The sequence below is a fragment of the Salmo salar genome, chromosome 26 (assembly GCF_965601325.2).
Source record: "Salmo salar chromosome 26, fSalSal1, whole genome shotgun sequence".
NCBI classification, from domain to species: domain Eukaryota; kingdom Metazoa; phylum Chordata; class Actinopteri; order Salmoniformes; family Salmonidae; genus Salmo; species Salmo salar.
In genome coordinates this window covers 49845324-49864436 of record NC_138316.1, presented here as the reverse complement: position 1 = coordinate 49864436, position 19113 = coordinate 49845324, and the positions used below count along the sequence as shown (strand labels likewise).

At 43.5% G+C, this 19113-nt stretch overlaps 1 protein-coding gene across 2 annotated transcripts in view; it reads right to left on the bottom strand.

Moving 5' to 3' along the window:
• Nucleotides 1-13917, bottom strand: part of LOC106587983 (tumor protein p53-inducible protein 11) — a 75007-nt gene extending 61090 nt beyond the window's left edge. Inside the window, exons 1-2 of one of the 2 annotated variants that reach the window (XM_045708331.2) lie at nt 13811-13915; nt 13303-13337 (exon numbers count right to left, since the gene is read on the bottom strand). The gene's annotated coding sequence lies outside the window, so the exon portion shown is untranslated. Of the gene's footprint in view, nt 1-13302; nt 13338-13810 lie in introns of both variants that reach the window. The other variant, XM_045708332.2, reaches the window with a different exon arrangement.
• Between the last annotated feature and the right edge of the window lie 5196 nt (nt 13918-19113).

Below are 19113 nucleotides of genomic sequence, written 5' to 3'. Positions count from 1 at the left end.
ACAGAGAGAGGAGAGAGAGCGAGAGAGAGAGACAGAAAGTGAAAGAGAGAGATGCCACACAGCACTACACAGTCACTAAATTACTCTCAATAGGTTTGTCAAGTGGCAGAACTAGCAGCACTTGAATTGATACATCCTACTGTCTGTGAATGATAAAGACCTTTGTAAAGGGCAGTGACTACACAACTACTAGCCTAAACAGAGATCAGAAGTATTTTAGTTGGTCCGATTCTAACCCACATTCACACTGGTAGGTAGGTAGGTAGGTAGGTATGTATATATACTGCGTGGATAAAACATTAGGAACACCTGATTTTTCCATGACATAGACTAACCAGGTGAAAGCTATGATCCCTTATTGATGTCACTTGTTAAATCCACTTCAATCAGTGTGGGGTGAATGGGCAAAACAAAATATTGAAGTGCCTTTGAACAGTGTATGGTAGTAGGTGTCAAGAGCCCTGGTTTGTGTCAAGAACTGCAACGCAGCTGGGTTTTTCACGCTCAACAAGTTTTCCGAGTGTATCACGAATGGTCCACCGGGGGATCACGTGACCCTTGAACGAGATGGCCGCATGAACTAAGAGATCCGCACAAGTAGTTTCCAATTCCTAATCTTACTTCCACTTCAAGTTTAAACTCCTTTAGCTTTAGTCAAAAAGTCATTGCGCCAACAAAAGGCGACATTACAGGTGACATTTTTACCTGGACTCGAGCATTAGCGACGGAAAAAGCCTCCAAGAAGCAGCTAGCTTCAGTATGAACATCTTCCCTACATTACAGTCATTTAGCAGACGCTCTTATCCAGAGCGACTTACAGTAGTGAATACATACATTTCATTTCATGCATTTAAAAAAAAAAATTCTACTGGCCCCGCGTGGGAATCGAACCCACAACCCTGGCGTTGCACACACCATGCTGGCATTGCAAACACCATGCTCTACCAACTGAGCCACAGGGAAGACTGAACTATTTATTTCAGATGCTCCTATGCTATCTCCCAGTTTCCTTTTTCAAAACAACTAACCAAAGCATCACCACATTTTTATGGGGCAAAAAAAAACCTAGGATCAAGTTCTCCACTCTATCGAAACCTGAATCTAAGGGTGGTCTTGCCCTTCCCTCCCTTCAATTGCACTACTGGTCTGCCCAAATCGCAACATGCTAACATGGATCACAAACAGACAAGAGTCAACGTGGATTCAGATAGAAGCCCAATCCTTTGGTTCATTGCCCCTAAGCTCAATTATATTCATTAATAACTTTAGTGAAGTAGGCAACATAGCCAAAACCTTTGTGATTTACAGCACCCTACAAGCGTGGAAGGACTGTAAGAAATACCTGGGCATTTCCTCCCAAATATGTTCTCACTCGCCTACAGTAGGCAACCCAGACTTGCCAAAAGCCCTGAGGGATGCTAACTTTAATCTTTGGCATACTCTTGGAATCAGGACTTTTTCAGACCTATTTCATCAGAAAACCACTACACTGAAATCCTTTCAAGAGCTCTGCAGTCAATTCAATGTGCCAAGATCCCATTTTTGAAATAAAAAATAAATAAAAAATCTTCAAATTAGACATGTCATTTCCTCATTTACTTCCAAGAGGAGGTTTAGAGCTCAGCTGAAAGAAGTTGAAGCCCTTCTTGTCACAGCACAATGCATTAAAGGCAAAATCTCCTATATCTATAGACTCCTTTCTGAGAAAGGAGGCTCCTGCTTTACTCCTTTGAAAATAATCTGGGAAAAGGATCTTGGTCTGACTATCAGTGATGAGTTATGGGCGGAGGTTTGCGACAGGGTATACTGCTCCTCTACTAATGTAAAAATGAAAATCTAATTACACATTTTTGTACAAATTTTATTACACTCCTTTGAGACTCCATAGAATGAAAACAGACATTTCTCCTGACTGTAAAAGATGTACCTCTGAAAGTGGAACCTATATGCATGTATTTTGGAGCTGTAGAGAGATCTATACATACTGCTGCACAGAAAATACTAGATGTACAGTTAGATACATGGGGTCATATCAATCTTCTTAATGCCCAGCAGGACTTTGTTCTTGATCCTGACACAGAAAATTTGCTTATGACTATTACATACTTTGCTAAGAAATGTATTCTTCTATTGTGGGACTCTAATACCTCTCCTACATTTAAAATGTGGATTGACCAGATTGTTGACTTTCTCCCCCTTGAAAAGCTCACTTATGACCTCAGCAAGAGACAGCCCAGGTTTGATAGACTCTGGTCTCCACTACTCAACTATATTTCATATTGGACAGAGTGAATGGGGTGATTAGGGAAATGAGCAGATACATGTTGTGTAAGGTGCTGTAAAATCTAACAACTAATTATTTGCTCGTCGTCTCAGCTAAGGCTGGAAATAGCTAATAAGAACCTTGATAGTGCTGCTGCAAGTTATATATATATATATTTCTTTTTTAATAATTATTATTTGTGCGTATGTATATATTTTTTTATTTTATTTTAATATTTTTATTTTTAAGTCTGTCACATGGATCTGGATCCTCCTTCGGCCGCCTCTCCTTCCAGTTCTCTGCTGCCAATGACTGGAACGAACTACAAAAATCTCTGAAACTGGAAACACTTATCTCCCTCACTAGCTTTAAGCACCAGCTGTCAGAGCAGCTCACTGCACCTGTACATAGCCCATCTATAATTTAGCCCAAACAACTACCTCTTCCCCTACTGTATTTATTTATTTAGCTCCTTTGCACCCCATTATTTCTATTTCTACTTTCTTCTACTACTAATCTACCATTCCAGTGTTTTACTTGCTATATAGTATTTACTTTGCCACCATGGCATTTTTGCCTTTACCTCCCTTATTATCTCACCTCATTTGCTCACATTGTATATAGACTTATTTTTCTACTGTATTATTGACTGTATGTTTGTTTTTACTCCATGTGTAACTCTGTGTTGTTGTATGTTGTCGAACTGCTTTGCTTTATCTTGGCCAGGTCGCAGTTGCAAATGAGAACTTGTTCTCAACTTGTCTACCTGGTTAAACAAAGGTGAAATAAAAAAATTAATGAAAAAAAAAAACATCTGTGAATGTGGAATGTGTTTTGTTGATCGATTGAAAAACAAGAAAACTTTAAATAAAAAAAGACATAAAAAAAGAATGGTCCACCAACCAAACGACATCCCGCCAACTTGACACAACTGTGGGAATCATTGTAGTCAACATGGGCCAGAATCCCTGTGGAACGCTTTCAACACCTTGTAGAGTCCATGACCCAAAGAAGGCTGTTCTGAGGGCAAAAGGGAGGTGTTCCTAATGTTTTGTACACTCAGTGTAGATGTCCACACTATGAGGTTGGAATAATATTATGAATTGTAAAAAATTATGATAATGCCCTTTTAGTTTAAGTGCTGTTTGAGCCTGGGATGGAGTTCTGGCTGGCCCGGTAAGATCCTCTTTAACCATGATGAGACCATGCTGTTTGAGCCTGGGATGGAGTTCTGGCTGGCCCGGTAACATCCTCTTTAACCATGATTAGACCATGCTGATGCTTCTTGTTCTCCGCTCCTTCAACACAGTAATATTTCAGTTCTAGAAGCTGCAGAGGGAATCGGTTACGGACCAGGGATACTACAGTTCACCTGAGAAGGGTGGGCAGGACCGACAGACAGAAAAAGAGAGAAAACCACAGAGAGTAATGGGACAAACACCAAATTGAGACTCTGCATTGCAGAATTCTGTAAAAAACATCCTCTGTGTACAACGTGAAACACCAAGTAATGCATGCAGAGCAGAATTAGGCTGATACCTGCGAATGATCAAAATCCAGAAAAGAGATGTTAAATTCTACAACCACCTAAAAGGAAGCGATTCCCAAACCTTCCATAACAAAGCCATCACCTACAGAGAAATGAACCTGGAGAAGAGCCCCCTAAGCAAGTTGGTCCTGGGGCTCTGTTCACAAACACAAACAGACCCCCAGGACAGCAACACAATTACACCCAACCAAATCATGAGAAAACAAAAAGATAATTACTTGACACATTGGAAAGAATTAACAAAAAAACAGAGCAAACTGGAATGCTATTTGGCCCTAAACAGAGAGTACACAGTGGCAGAATACCTGACCACTGACTAACCCAAAATGAAGGAAAGCTTTGACTACATTTACGTCATTTAGCAGACGCTCTTATCCAGAGCGACTCACAAATTGGTGCATTCACCTTATAATATCCAGTGGAACAACCACTTTACAATAGTGCATCTAAATCTTTTAAGGGGGGGGGGGGGGTTTAGAAGGATTACTTTATCCTATCCCAGGTATTCCTTAAAGAGGTGGGGTTTCAGGTGTCTCCGGAAGGTGGTGATTGACTCCGCTGTCCTGGCGTCGTGAGGGAGCTTGTTCCACCATTGGGGTGCCAGAGCAGCGAACAGTTTTGACTGGGCTGAGCGGGAACTGTGCTTCCTCAGAGGTAGGGAGGCGAGCAGGCCAGAGGTGGATGAGGTGGACTATGTACAGACTCAGTGAGCATAGCCTTGAGAAGACAGGCTATGTGCACACTGCCCACTGCCCACAAAATGAGGTGGAAACTGAGCTGCACTTCCTAACATCCTGCCAAATGTATGACCATATTAGAGACACACTTCCCTCAGATTACACAGATCAACAAAGATTTCAAAAACAAACCCAATTTTCATAATCTCCCATATCTGCTGGGTGAAATACCACAGTGTGACATCACAGCAGCAAGATTTGTGACCTGTTGCAACAAGAAAAGGGCAACCAGTGAAGAACAAACACCATTGTAAATACAACCCATATTTATGCTTATTTATTTCCCCTTTTGTACTTTAACTATTTGAACATCATTACAACACTGAATATAAACATATAATATGACATTTAGAATGTCTTTATTCTTTTGGAACATTTGTGAGTGTAATGTTTACTGTTAATATTGGATATCTTATTTCACTTTTGTTTATTATCTATTTCACTTGCTTCGGCAATGTGAACATATGTTTCCCATGCCAATAAAGCCCTTAAATTGAAAATGAAGACAGACAGACAGACAGACAGACAGACAGACAGACAGACAGACAGACAGACAGACAGACAGACAGACAGACAGACAGACAGACAGACAGACAGACAGACAGACAGACAGACAGACAGACAGACAGACAGACAGACAGACAGACAGACAGACAGACAGACAGACAGACAGACAGACAGACAGACAGACAGACAGACAGACAGACAGACAGACAGACAGACAGACAGACAGACAGACAGACAGACAGACAGACAGACAGACAGACAGACAGACAGACAGACAGACAGACAGACAGACAGACAGACAGACAGACAGACAGACAGACAGACAGACAGACAGACAGACAGACAGACAGACAGACAGACAGACAGACAGACAGACAGACAGACAGACAGACAGACAGACAGACAGACAGACAGACAGACAGACAGACAGACAGACAGACAGACAGACAGACAGACAGACAGACAGACAGACAGACAGACAGACAGACAGACAGACAGACAGACAGACAGACAGACAGACAGACAGACAGACAGACAGACAGACAGACAGACAGACAGACAGACAGACAGACAGACAGACAGACAGACAGACAGACAGACAGACAGACAGACAGACAGACAGACAGACAGACTTTGTTCCTGATCAAAGCTAATCAACAACAACAGGTTATATATGTACTGCCAGTTGTATTTACTACCAGTTCTTTGATGTTTTGACAGTGTTACTGTAGTTCTAACACATTAATCTATTCAAGCTTCGACTACATGGTTCTCAGAGAGCTCAGAGAAAAGCACTCAGGACGAGATGAGTAGGAAGACAGGACGTGCGAGTCAATCAGTGAGAAGCTCTCTCATCTCTCTATTACCTTCTCCCTCTTTTACTCGTCTCCTGTCTCTCTGTCCTTCTACCTCCCTCTCCCCCTCTCCCTCCCTCTCCCTCTCCCTCTCTCCCTCTCCCCCTCTCCCTGCTCTGAATGACGTGGCAACTTCAGCCCGCCAGAAACCCGGCTAGTTGGCTCTATCAGAGACATAATGAGTGCCATTGTGAGAAACACAAAGCCAAACACATTACTAGCTGTGTAAGAACCAGTGGGAGATGAACAGAACTGGCTCAGTTGGCACCAGAATACTGCTGCTATTGAGATTAAATACTACCCGAGTCTGAGTCGGGTCCATTTTTTAAAAACCTTTAAATTAATGATGTCTAGCCTAACAGATTCTTAAAGAATATGACTTCATAATTCTTCACGAGCTTAAACTGTATTTCTCCACCAGAACCCATTATAAGCTTAGTTCAACTGTATTTCTCCACCAGAACCCATTATGAGCTTAGCTCAACTGTATTTCTCCACCAGAACCCATTATAAGCTTAGTTCAACTGTATTTCTCCACCAGAACCCATTATGAGCTTAGTTCAACTGTATTTCTCCACCAGAACCCATTATAAGCTTAGTTCAAGTGTATTTCTCCACCAGAACCCATTATAAGCTTAGTTCAACTGTATTTCTCCACCAGAACCCATTATGAGCTTAGTGCAACTGTATTTCTCCACCAGAACCCATTATGAGCTTAGTTCAACTGTATTTCTCCACCAGAACCCATTATGAGCTTAGTTCAACTGTATTTCTCCACCAGAAACCATTATAAGCTTAGTTCAACTGTATTTCTCCACCAGAACCCATTATGAGCTTAGTTCAACTGTATTTCTCCACCAGAACCCATTATAAGCTTAGTTCAACTGTATTTCTCCACCAGAACCCATTATAAGCTTAGTTCAACTGTATTTCTCCACCAGAACCCATTATAAGCTTAGTTCAACTGTATTTCTCCACCAGAACCCATTATAAGCTTAGTTCAACTGTATTTCTCCACCAGAACCCATTATAAGCTTAGTTTACTAAACAAACACAGTACAGCCTCAAAACAAGGTTAAAAAGTAGCATTTTGATATCATGGATGGTCAGTCCTTGCATCGATAGTTCTGTCCTGACCTTTCTCCAGCACCATCCCCCCAGCTGTTTACCAAAAAGAGTGTCCGGGTGGCAACTTTACTGTTGCTTGAATCCGTGATGGGCCCCTTTCAAGCCCGGCGCAGCTCGCTACCGTAATTACGGCCTTATTTCAGGGCCGTTGGCAGCCATGAAAAAGCACTTTATCTGTGAGAGGTGGAGAGATCAGCAGAGCAGAGGTCTGCATCGAAAATACACCCTATTCCCTATATAGTGGTACTACTATAGACCAGAGCCCTATTCCCTATATAGTGTAGTACTATAGACCAGAGCCCTATTCCCTATATAGTGGTACTACTATAGACCAGAGCCCTATTCCCTATATAGTGGTACTACTATAGACCAGAGCCCTATTCCCTATATAGTGGTACTACTATAGACCAGAGCCCTATTCCCTATATAGTGGTACTACTATAGACCAGAGCCCTATTCCCTATATAGTGTACTACTATAGACCAGAGCCCTATTCCCTATATAGTGGTACTACTATAGACCAGAGCCCTATTCCCTATATAGTGGTACTACTATAGACCAGAGCCCTATTCCCTATATAGTGTACTACTATAGACCAGAGCCCTATTCCCTATATAGTAGTACTACTTTAGACCAGAGCCCTATTCCCTATATAGTGGTGCTACTATAGACCACAGCCCTATTCCCTATATAGTGGTGCTACTATAGACCAGAGCCCTATTCCCTATATAGTGGTACTACTATAGACCAGAGCCCTATTCCCTATATAGTGGTACTACTATAGACCAGAGCCCTATTCCCTATATAGTGGTACTACTATAGACCAGAGCCCTATTCCCTATATAGTGGTACTACTATAGACCAGAGCCCTATTCCCTATATAGTGGTACTACTATAGACCAGAGTCATATTACCTATATAGTGCACTAGTTTTGACCAGATCCCTATTCCCTATATAGTGCACTAGTTTTGACCAGATCCCTATTCCCTATATAGTGCACTAGTTTTGACCAGATCCCTATTCCCTATATAGTGCACTAGTTTTGACCAGATCCCTATTCCCTATATAGTGCACTAGCTTTGACCAGATCCCTATTCCCTATATAGTGCACTAGCTTTGACCAGATCCCTATTCCCTATATAGTGCACTAGTTTTGACCAGATCCCTATTCCCTATATAGTGCACTAGTTTTGACCAGATCCCTATTCCCTATATAGTGCACTAGTTTTGACCAGATCCCTATTCCCTATATAGTGCACTAGTTTTGACCAGATCCCTATTCCCTATATAGTGCACTAGTTTTGACCAGATCCCTATTCCCTATATAGTGCACTAGTTACTAGTTACAAGGCTCAAATGTCTCCTTTAATATTGGTTATATTAGTATCCTGCACCAGCAGCCCAACCACCTCTCACTCACACACACACACACACACACACACACACACACACACACACACACACCACACACACACACACACACACACACACACACACACACACACACACACACACACACACACACACACACACACACACACACACTTCATTTGCTGTTCCTACTCCGTTCTTTATTTTACTGTTATTATCTATCCTGATGCCTAGTCACTTTACCCTGCCTTCATGTACATATCTACCTCAAATACCTTATCATTATCTATCCTGATGTCTAGTCACTTTACCCTGCCTTCATGTACATATCTACCTCAAATACCTTATCATTATCTATCCTGATGTCTAGTCACTTTACCCTGCCTTCAATACCTCGTACCTCTGCACATTGATCTGGTACTGGCACTCCCTGTATATAGCTCCACATTGATCAGGTACTCCCTGTATATAGCTCCACAGTGATCTGGTACTGGCACTCCCTGTATATAGCTCCACAGTGACCTGGTACTCCCTGTATATAGATCCACATTGATCTGGTACTGGTACTCCCTGTATATAGCTCCACAGTGATCTGGTACTGGTACTCCCTGTATATAGCTCCACAGTGATCTGGTACTGGTACTCCCTGTATATAGCTCCACATTGATCTGGTACTGGTACTTCCTGTATATAGCTCCACATTGATCTGGTACTGGTACTCCCTGTATATAGCTCCACAGTGATCTGGTACTCCCCTGTATATAGATCCACATTGATCTGGTACTGGTACTCCCTGTATATAGCTCCACATTGATCTGGTACTGGTACTCCCTGTATATAGCTCCACATTGATCTGGTACTGGTACTCCCTGTATATAGCTCCACATTGATCTGGTACTGGTACTCCCTGTATATAGCGCCACAGTGATCTGGTACTGGTACTTCCTGTATATAGCTCCACAGTGACCTGGTACTTCCTGTATATAGCTCCACATTGATCAGGTACTGGTACTCCCTGTATATAGCTCCACATTGATCTGGTACTGGTACTCCCTGTATATAGCGCCACAGTGATCTGGTACTGGTACTCCCTGTATATAGCTCCACGTTGATCTGGTACTTTCTGTATATAGCCCTCTATAAAGCCCTGAACAGTGAGGGTGAACAGCAGAGAGAGAGAGCTATAAAGCCCTGAACAGAGAGGGTAAACAGCAGAGAGAGAGCTATAAAGCCCTGTACAGTGAGGGTAAACAGCAGAGAGAGAGAGAGCTATAAAGCCCTGAACAGAGAGGGTGAACAGCAGAGAGAGAGAGAGCTATAAAGCCCTGAACAGTGAGGGTGAACAGCAGAGAGAGAGCTATAAAGCCCTGAACAGTGAGGGTGAACAGCAGAGAGAGAGAGCTATAAAGCCCTGAACAGTGAGGGTGAACAGCAGAGAGAGAGCTATAAAGCCCTGAACAGTGAGGGTGAACAGCAGAGAGAGAGAGCTATAAAGCCCTGAACAGTGAGAGTAAACAGCAGAGAGAGCTATAAAGCCCTGAACAGTGAGGGTAAACAGCAGAGAGAGAGCTATAAAGCCCTGAACAGAGAGGGTAAACAGCAGAGAGAGAGAGAGCTATAAAGCCCTGAACAGTGAGGGTGAACAGCAGAGAGAGCTATAAAGCCCTGAACAGTGAGGGTGAACAGCAGAGAGAGAGCTATAAAGCCCTGTACAGTGAGGGTAAACAGCAGAGAGAGAGAGAGCTATAAAGCCCTGAACAGAGAGGGTGAACAGCAGAGAGAGAGCTATAAAGCCCTGAACAGTGAGGGTGAACAGCAGAGAGAGAGAGAGCTATAAAGCCCTGAACAGTGAGGGTAAACAGCAGAGAGAGAGAGAGCTATAAAGCCCTGAACAGTGAGGGTAAACAGCAGAGAGAGAGAGAGAGAGCTATAAAGCCCTGAACAGAGAGGGTGAACAGCAGAGAGAGAGCTATAAAGCCCTGTACAGTGAGGGTAAACAGCAGAGAGAGAGAGAGCTATAAAGCCCTGAACAGAGAGGGTGAACAGCAGAGAGAGAGCTATAAAGCCCTGAACAGTGAGGGTGAACAGCAGAGAGAGCTATAAAGCCCTGAACAGTGAGGGTGAACAGCAGAGAGAGAGCTATAAAGCCCTGTACAGTGAGGGTAAACAGCAGAGAGAGAGAGAGCTATAAAGCCCTGAACAGTGAGGGTAAACAGCAGAGAGAGAGAGAGCTATAAAGCCCTGAACAGTGAGAGTAAACAGCAGAGAGAGAGAGAGCTATAAAGCCCTGAACAGTGAGGGTGAACAGCACAGAGAGCTATAAAGCCCTGAACAGTGAGGGTGAACAGCAGAGAGAGCTATAAAGCCCTGAACAGTGAGGGTGAACAGCAGAGAGAGCTATAAAGCCCTGAACAGAGAGGGTAAACAACAGAGAGAGCTATAAAGCCCTGAACAGTGAGGGTGAACAGCAGAGAGAGAGAGAGCTATAAAGCCCTGAACAGTGAGGGTAAACAACAGAGAGAGCTATAAAGCCCTGAACAGTGAGGGTGAACAGCAGAGAGAGAGAGAGCTATAAAGCCCTGAACAGTGAGGGTGAACAGCAGAGAGAGCTATAAAGCCCTGAACAGTGAGGGTAAACAGCAGAGAGAGAGAGAGCTATAAAGCCCTGAACAGTGAGGGTAAACAGCAGAGAGAGAGAGAGCTATAAAGCCCTGAACAGTGAGAGTAAACAGCAGAGAGAGAGAGAGCTATAAAGCCCTGAACAGTGAGGGTGAACAGCACAGAGAGCTATAAAGCCCTGAACAGTGAGGGTGAACAGCAGAGAGAGCTATAAAGCCCTGAACAGTGAGGGTGAACAGCAGAGAGAGAGCTATAAAGCCCTGAACAGTGAGGGTGAACAGCAGAGAGAGCTATAAAGCCCTGAACAGTGAGGGTAAACAGCAGAGAGAGCTATAAAGCCCTGAACAGAGAGGGTGAACAGCAGAGAGAGAGAGAGCTATAAAGCCCTGAACAGTGAGGGTGAACAGCAGAGAGAGCTATAAAGCCCTGAACAGTGAGGGTGAACAGCAGAGAGAGAGCTATAAAGCCCTGAACAGTGAGGGTGAACAGCAGAGAGAGAGCTATAAAGCCCTGAACAGTGAGGGTGAACAGCAGAGAGAGAGCTATAAAGCCCTGAACAGTGAGGGTAAACAGCAGAGAGAGAGAGAGCTATAAAGCCCTGAACAGTGAGAGTAAACAGCAGAGAGAGAGAGAGCTATAAAGCCCTGAACAGTGAGGGTGAACAGCACAGAGAGCTATAAAGCCCTGAACAGTGAGGGTGAACAGCAGAGAGAGCTATAAAGCCCTGAACAGTGAGGGTGAACAGCAGAGAGAGAGCTATAAAGCCCTGAACAGTGAGGGTGAACAGCAGAGAGAGCTATAAAGCCCTGAACAGTGAGGGTAAACAGCAGAGAGAGCTATAAAGCCCTGAACAGAGAGGGTGAACAGCAGAGAGAGAGAGAGCTATAAAGCCCTGAACAGTGAGGGTGAACAGCAGAGAGAGCTATAAAGCCCTGAACAGTGAGGGTGAACAGCAGAGAGAGAGCTATAAAGCCCTGAACAGTGAGGGTGAACAGCAGAGAGAGAGCTATAAAGCCCTGAACAGTGAGGGTGAACAGCAGAGAGAGAGCTATAAAGCCCTGTACAGTGAGGGTAAAAGGCATAGAGAGAGATAAAGCCCTGAACAATGGGGGATAATGTAGTATGACTTCACTCCCAGTCACAGTAACAGCCAGTCTCACAAAAGGGACATTGATTTGAGATGTACCCAATGAAAGGACTCAGCTCAGCATGGTCCAACAGTAGCCTACACTGTGACAATCTCAGAAGGTGCAACTGTTTCTATGCGTACCAAATGGAACAATATTCCCTATATAGGACACTACTTTAGACCAGAGCCCTATTCCCTATATAGTGGTACTACTATAGACCAGAGCCCTATTCCCTATATAGTGGTACTACTATAGACCAGAGCCCTATTCCCTATATAGTGGTACTACTATAGACCAGAGCCCTATTCCCTATATAGTGGTACTACTATAGACCAGAGCCCTATTCCCTATATAGTGGTACTACTATAGACCAGAGCCCTATTCCCTATATAGTGGTACTACTATAGACCAGAGCCCTATTCCCTATATAGTGGTACTACTATAGACCAGAACCCTATTCCCTATATAGTGGTACTACTATAGACCAGAGCTCTCACTACCTGACTAAAAGGAGAGGCACAACTCACTACCTGACTAAAAGGAGAGGCACAACTCACCACCTGACTAAAAGGAATCCACGGATTACGGTACATACTTTTGCGCGCAAAATCCTCGTCATACCTGAACAGCAGACATTTTGAACATACATGCAATAGTTCATTGGATCAGTCTAAAACGTTGCACATACACTGCTGCTATCTAGTGGCCAAAGTCTAAATTGCGCCTGGGCTGGAACAATACATTATGGCCTTTCTCTTGCATTTCAAAGATGGTACAAAAAAAAAAAAAAACTTATGTTTTTTTTCTTTGTATTATCTTTTACCAGATCTAATGTGTTATATTCTACTATATTCATTTCACATTTCCACAAACTTCAAAGTGTTTCCTTTCAAATGGTATGAAGAATATGTCTATCCTTGTTTCAGGTCCTGAGCTACAGGTAGTTAGATTTGGGTTATGTCATTTTAGAAGAAAATTGAAAGAAAGGTGCGGATGCTGGGTTAATGTATATGATATTATGTGATGACTGTATAGTGTTAATGTATAGGCAGCTGTCCAACATCATTGGATGTGGATGAGAGGAGGACGACAAGGAGGAGGCAGAGGACGACAAGGAGGAGGAGGATCACAAGGAGGACATACCACATTAACCCGGAGCTATCTGCCTCCTGGATGTTCTAAGACAAGTGGGAAAGAGAACAATTCAGGCTGCGTAGTCTGGTGTAGTAAAGAGTAGACGCTTCTTTCTCCATAGTAAGAATTAGCCATACAATTACAGGGCAACAGAAAACAAGTGTACTGTATCCTACACATGGGGGACAACAGCCAAATGCGGATGAAAAGCTAAATAACATGTTGAAATCAATGAAAACATAACAAATATATTTTCTCTGTCATATTTAGGAGGATTTGATATATATTTACAAGTTGTTCAATGCGTAAATGCAATCATTTAGCCCATGTCGCCCAGTCTGTATGAAAGTTAAGTCATGTGTGCAATAATACAACATTGTTTACATAAATCTTCAGTCCACTGCACTCGTGTCTATAAATGAAACGTTTCATAAAATAACGTACCCACAATAACACCACGAACACCTACTCTATTTAAAAAAAAGTTGTAAACGTAGTTGTTTTTCGAGCGCCTTACCTTGTTGACAATGAACTTTCCTTAGAATTGTTTAAAAATCCAAGGCAGTGTGTCTCTCACTAATCACGCTGACTCCAGTCCCCAACAGAATCCAACACATTTACCGTAAAGGTATGACAAGAGGATTCCCCGCGCAAACGGATGTACCGTAATCCGTGGACTACACAACGCCTTCAAATAATTATTGATTGACAGGTTGAATAAATGCCATATATTTCATGAATCCATGTAGTCCATTTTAGTTTTTAATCTAAATATTTACAGTTATAATACAGAAATAATAGTACAGGTATATGCAATATATAGAGCTTATTTTACACAAAATATATTTTTAACATTGCTATGAATAACATATACAATATTATAGCTCGTTTTTTCAGTTCGCTGCTGCTAGCAACAGGAAAGAGCTGCAACAAACACTCAAACTGGACAGTTTTATCTCAATCTCTTCAATTCAAAGACTCCAATCATGGACACTCATAATGACAGTTGTGGCTGCTTTGTGTGATGTATTGTTGTCTCTACCTTCTTTCCCTTTGTGCCGTTGTCTGTGCCCAACAATGTTTGTACCCTGTTTTGTGTTGCTACCATGCTGTGTTGTCATGTGTTGCTGCCTTGCTATGTTGTTGTCTTAGGTCTCTCTTTAAGTAGTGTTGTCTCTATTGTTGTGATGTGTGTTTTGTCCAATATATATATATAATAATTTTTTTTAAATTGTATTTATTTATTTTATCCCAGCCCCGGTCCCGCAGGAGGCCTTTTGCCTTTTGGTAGGCCGTCATTGTAAATAAGAATTTGTTCTTAACTGACTTGCCTAGTTAAATAAAGGTTAAATAAATAAAATAGCTCGTGGGGGAAAATTGATGTTGAGTGTGAGTGAGAAAGGGAAGGTACAAATATATATAATAGATACCATAGATATAATATACAATATAGACAATAGATAAAATATGCGATATAGATATAGACAATATATATAATAGATACAATATAGACAATAGCGATAATATACGATATAGACAATAGATATAATATACGATATAGATATAGACAATATATACAATATAGACAATAGATATAATATACGATATAGATATAGACAATATAGACAATATATACAATATAGACAATAGATATAATATACGATATAGATATAGACAATAGATATAGACAATAGATATAATTTACAATATAGATATAGACAATATATACAATAGATATAGACAATAGATATAATTTACGATATAGATATAGACAATATATACAATAGATATATAGATATAATATTCGATTTACACTACCAGTCAAAAGTTTTAGAACACCTACTCAAGGGTTTTTCTTTATTTTTACATTGTAGAATAATAGTGAAAACATCACAACTATGAAATAACACATATGGAATCATGGTCCCAGGGTCCCAAGCTTGGTGATGAGCTTGGAGGGGACTATGGTATTGAACGCTGAGCTGTAGTCAATGAACAACATTCTCACATAGGTATTCCTCTTATCTAGGTGGGTGAAGGGCAGTGTGGAGTTGCAACTGAGATTGTGTTGTCTATGAATCTGTTGGGGCGGTATGCAAATTGGAGTGGGTCTAGGGTATCCGGGATGATGGAGTTGATGTGTGCCATAACCAGGCTTTCAAAGCACTTCCTGATTACAGATTGTGAGTGCTACAGGGCTGTAGTCATTGTGGCAGGAATGAGGGTGGTCAGCTTGAGGATGTGGGGATTACAGACTGGGACAAGGACAGGTTGAAAATGAACATGAATATGCCTGCCAGCTGTTTTCTTCTCATGCTCTGAAAACGCGCCCTAGGATACCGTCCGGCCTCGCGGCCTCGTGAGTGTTGACCTGATTAAAGACTTAGGACACGTCGGCCTCTGAGAGTGAGATCACCCAGTCCCCCGGGTCGGCCCCGGGGAAGCCCTCATGCACAGTTCTGTGTTTTTTTTTGTCAAAGTGTGCATAAAATTAGTCTGGTAGAGAAGCATTTTGGTAGATTACGGCTGGGTCTTCCTTTGAATTCCGTAATGGACTGTAGCCCCTGCCACATGCGTCGGGCATCAGAGCCTGTATAATAGGATTCCACCCTTGTTCCTATACTGTCCTTTTGCTTGTTTGATGGCTTTGCGGAGGACGTAGCGGGACTTCTTGTACCTGTTCGTATCTTCAGCTGTAGCCTCTGGGTTGGCTGCGATAGCCCTGTGTGCAGTAGCCTTGTCCCTTTAGCTTTTAGCGCAAACCTCTGTGTTAATGCAAAGCTTTTGACTGGGGAAACAGCAAACCTTGACTTTGGGGACAACGTCGGGATGCATATCCTAATGAAGCTCTCTATCGGCAGAGTCACAGACCATATTCCAGTCAGCTCTAGCAAAGCAGTCCTGTAGCGTAACCTCCGATTCAGAGGACCATTTCTCTACGGAACATGTCACGGGTACTTCCTGTTTGAGCTTTTGCTTGTAGACAGGAAGCAGGAGACATGGTCATGATCTAATTTGCCCATGGGGAGACGAGGGAGGGTCTAACAGGACTTTATCGTCTCTAGAGGCGTTGGAGACGAGGGAGGGTCTAACAGGACTTTATCGTCCCTAGAGGCGTTGCAGACGAGGGAGGGTCTAACAGGACTTTATCGTCTCTAGAGGCGTTGGAGACGAGGGAGGGTCTAACAGGACTTTATCGTCCCTAGAGGCGTTGGAGACGAGGGAGGGTCTAACAGGACTTTATCGTCCCTAGAGGCGTTGGAGACGAGGGAGGGTCTAACAGGACTTTATCGTCCCTAGAGGCGTTGGAGACGAGGGAGGGTCTAACAGGACTTTATCGTCCCTAGAGGCGTTGGAGACGAGGGAGGGTCTAACAGGACTTTATCGTCTCTAGAGGCGTTGCAGACGAGGGAGGGTCTAACAGGACTTTATCGTCCCTAGAGGCGTTGGAGACGAGGGAGGGTCTAACAGGACTTTATCGTCCCTAGAGGCGTTGGAGACGAGGGAGGGTCTAACAGGACTTTATCGTCCCTAGAGGCGTTGGAGACGAGGGAGGGTCTAACAGGACTTTATCGTCTCTAGAGGCGTTGGAGACGAGGGAGGGTCTAACAGGACTTTATCGTCCCTAGAGGCGTTGCAGACGAGGGAGGGTCTAACAGGACTTTATCGTCTCTAGAGGCGTTGCAGACGAGGGAGGGTCTAACAGGACTTTATCGTCCCTAGAGGCATTGCAGACGAGGGAGGGTCTAACAGGACTTTATCGTCTCTAGAGGCGTTGGAGACGAGGGAGGGTCTAACAGGACTTTATCGTCCCTAGAGGCGTTGCAGACGAGGGAGGGTCTAACAGGACTTTATCGTCCCTAGAGGCGTTGGAGACGAGGGAGGGTCTAACAGGACTTTATCGTCTCTAGAGGCGTTGCAGACGAGGGAGGGTCTAACAGGACTTTATCGTCCCTAGAGGCATTGCAGACGAGGGAGGGTCTAACAGTGGTCTACGATTTATTGCCCCTAGAGGCGTTGGAGACGTGTCCATGGAAGTTGGGCATCACATGTCTGACGTGCAATTAAAATCACCAGCAACAAGGAAAACAGCCTCCAGGTGCATGGTTTCCTGCTTGTTTCTAGCCTTAGGCAGGCAGGCAGGCAGGCAGGCAGGCAGGCAGGCAGGCAGGCAGGCAGGCAGGCAGGCAGGCAGGCAGGCAGGCAGGCAGCAAGAGGATATTGGACAGAATACAAGAGTGGGTGAAGTAAATCTATTTGCTTAATTTGCCCAGCTGCATCTTTACACTTCACAATAATTCTACACAGGTAATTTACCAGCACTCTCCCCATGGATGAGTTCTGACAAGCAGAGACTTGTGTTTGTTTTTATTGTGTGTGTGTGTGTGTGTGTGTGTGTGGTGTGTGTGTGTGTGTGTGTGTGTGTGTGTATCCTCTAGGAGATGCACTGTGATTTGAGTAGCCCCTCTTAATTGCATTTCAATGATCGTCTGTGTCCCAAATGGCACCCTATTCCCTATATAGTGGTACTACTATAGACCAGAGCCCTATTCCCTATATAGTGGTACTACTATAGACCAGAGCCCTATTCACTATATAGTGGTACTACTATAGACCAGAGCCCTATTCCCTATATAGTGGTACTACTATAGACCAGAGCCCTATTCCCTATATAGTGGTACTACTATAGACCAGAGCCCTATTCCCTATATAGTGGTACTACTATAGACCAGAGTCCTATTCCCTATATAGTGGTACTACTATAGACCAGAGCCCTATTCCCTATATAGTGGTACTACTATAGACCAGAGTCCTATTCCCTATATAGTGCACTACTTTAGACCAGAAGCAGTGCACTACATAGGGAATAGGGTGCCATTTGGGAAGCACCCCCACTGGGTCATCTGTAGGGGAAATATGAGTTGCTGTTTTAAACCCATAGATGTTAAAATGTGATTTGTCACATGCGCCAAATACAACAGGTGTAGACTTCATCGCTGTCATGTTCCAGGCAATGATTTTTCACTTCTCAATTATCCAGCGTTGGTGATGGAATTCCCACTGGAGCCTCTTCTTCTTCTTGTTTTTAGCTGATAGGAACCCGGTGTGGTCGTCTGCTGCAATAGCCAATCCCTGACGAGGATCGACGAGTTGTGCGTTCCGAGACGTCATTCTACACATCACTCTGTGTACTACGCCGTTGTTTGTCTGTTTGTGGCTCGCCTGTCAGCCTGCACCATTCCTGCCATTCTCCTTCCACCTCTCTCATCAACGAGCTGTTTTCACCCACAGGACTGCTGCTGACTGGATGCTTTTGGTTTGTTGCTCACCATTCTGGGTAAAACCCTGGAAACTGTCGTGCGTGAAAAGCCCAGGAAGGCGGATGTTTCTGAGACACTGGATCCGTCACGCCTGGCACCGACGATCGTACCACACTCAGAGTCGCTTAGGTCACTCCTTTTGTCCAAAACTGTAACTGAATGCCTCAATGCCTGTCTGCCTGCTTTATATAGCAAGCCACGTCAACGTGACTCACCCTCTGGAGGAGCGATCCGTTTTCTTGAAGGGGGGGGGGGTGTACCTAATAAACTGCTCAGTGAGTGTACTGTAGGTAGGGGTTAAAGGGACTAGGCAATCAGGATAGATAATAAACAGAGTAGCTGCAGCGTGAAGAGTGTGAAAGAGTGTGTGTGTGTGGGGCGTCAAAATACGTGTGTGTGTTTTGTGTAAATGAGCGTATGTAGTGGATGTGTGTGTGAGTGTCAGTGTAGTGTGTGTGAGTGTCAGTGTAGTGTGTGTGAGTGTCAGTGTAGTGTGTGT